The 1767-nt window shown below is 25.8% G+C and overlaps 1 protein-coding gene across 1 annotated transcript in view; it reads left to right on the top strand.

Moving 5' to 3' along the window:
• Positions 1-904: 904 nt before the first annotated feature.
• LOC111618201 (membrane frizzled-related protein-like) overlaps positions 905-1767 on the top strand; it is a 6878-nt gene continuing 6015 nt past the window's right edge. The window contains exon 1 of the mRNA XM_023359685.1: positions 905-1028. The gene's annotated coding sequence lies outside the window, so the exon portion shown is untranslated. The remainder of the gene's footprint in view (positions 1029-1767) is intronic.

Here is a 1767-nt window from a genome sequence, read left to right as displayed (position 1 = left end):
AAACACGTGGCCAACCCGTTGGGAAGCGCGAAACCACGACCAACTACCCAAATTTTACTGGTTTTATCCATTCAGCAACTGGTTGACTCTAGAATAATTTATAAAATAATCAAACTATGCATAATTGAATAATACAACCTTTTATAAATTAAATATAACCTAATATTTCTAAATTACAATTAAAATTAAAGCTTGTAATACGTTAAATTATATTTACGCGTGTATTTTTAGTAAAAATTTATGCAAAATTCTTCGATCATTTAATACAGCAAACAATGTTTTTTTAGACGTAATACAGAAAAATCAAAAATGAAATCGGATAAAAATAACTTCAGCTCCATTTATTAATGTCTCTCATAATAATTTTAACCAATTGAAAACATTATCTCGATGACATTTACAAGAACAAAGAACCGCCTACGGTATATCTAGTATAGTGCTTGTAGTAATGGCGTAATAAAGGCAATGGCTCAGTTTTCAATGGCAGCTGTTTTAATGTAACATCACGGAACAATGTTTAGAAAGACGGAAAGAAAGGGGGGTTAGAAAGAAAAAATAAAAAAAAAAAAAAGGTTATTTGTGTCATTTCTTTCTTATTCCTATAATGGCAAGGCTGATCGATCGATACAATTCAAAAACCGAATCCAATAGCAGTGTATTGACCACTTAGAAATCTTTGCACGAAAATTTTTCTACTTTACAAATTTCCATCCGGACATTCCACAGCAAAGCATTTAGTTTCTGTGCCCTTTTCCTCCCTCTTTTCTAGTCTGATGTGTTTGTTTGTTCTTTTTAAATGCAGAAAATGTACTTATAAATAACTCTTATCTTCTTTTTCCAGGTGTGTTTTTCAATGTTTTTGAATGTATTGTACTTCAATTTTTCTCTCTTTCCTTTATATTATAGTTTTGTGTAATAAAAAAAAAGAAGTAAGAAGAATAAGAACTAGGAATAAATGGGATCTGTTGCCTACTGAATTATGCCAAGAAAAATCTTGGCTATCAAGATTAAATATGGTATAAAAAAAGGTAAGAAATGTTATATTTACTTAAAAATATACAGAAAATTTAAGAAAATCCAATCATTTTTGCTTTAAATAACGTTTATCTTCGGTTTCAAATTCAAAAACTTTAAATGCGACTTTATTTTTACGTCATTTCACTTAAATTTTTGTAATAAGAATCTTATTGGTTGCTCTCGTGACGTAGATTTGAATGATATTTTGTAACTCGCACATCATTGGTTAAAAATGATTTTTAAAAAAATTACATCAAAATCTAATTATATTATTGTTTTAAATTATAATATTTAAATATAAAACACGAAAAAGAGTTTAAAGTTAAAATAATTCTAAATATGACGCTTTTTACGTCAATTTATTTACGATTCCGATACGCGAATTTTATTGGTTGTTTCCGTGACGTCAATTATTCAAATTTTTTTTTTGTAATTCGTATAGCATTGGTTAAAAATACTCCATTATTAATTTAAATTTTCAAAATATATTCGAAAAGTTTGTTATATTAATTTTTAAATTATTAAATTTAAATTTATAAAATTTAATAAGTTCAACCGGCAACACTTATTTTAAATTTAAAATTTTAAAAATTCAAATTCAAATCGTTTCAAAATTTGATTTAACCGAAACGAACTTACATCATTTTCGTATCCGAAATAAGAAAACAATTTCTAAATTCAATTTAAAAACACGCCATTTTATAATTAAGAAAACATATTTTTTATTTTTATTAATTTTTATAATTTAAT

Source organism: Centruroides sculpturatus, unplaced genomic scaffold, assembly GCF_000671375.1.
Source record: "Centruroides sculpturatus isolate CEXI.00-Female unplaced genomic scaffold, Cexi_2.0 scaffold124, whole genome shotgun sequence".
Classification (NCBI taxonomy): Eukaryota; Metazoa; Arthropoda; class Arachnida; order Scorpiones; family Buthidae; genus Centruroides; species Centruroides sculpturatus.
The sequence above is the reverse complement of the archived record's forward strand: the minus strand, read 5'-3'. Positions and strand labels throughout refer to the sequence as shown.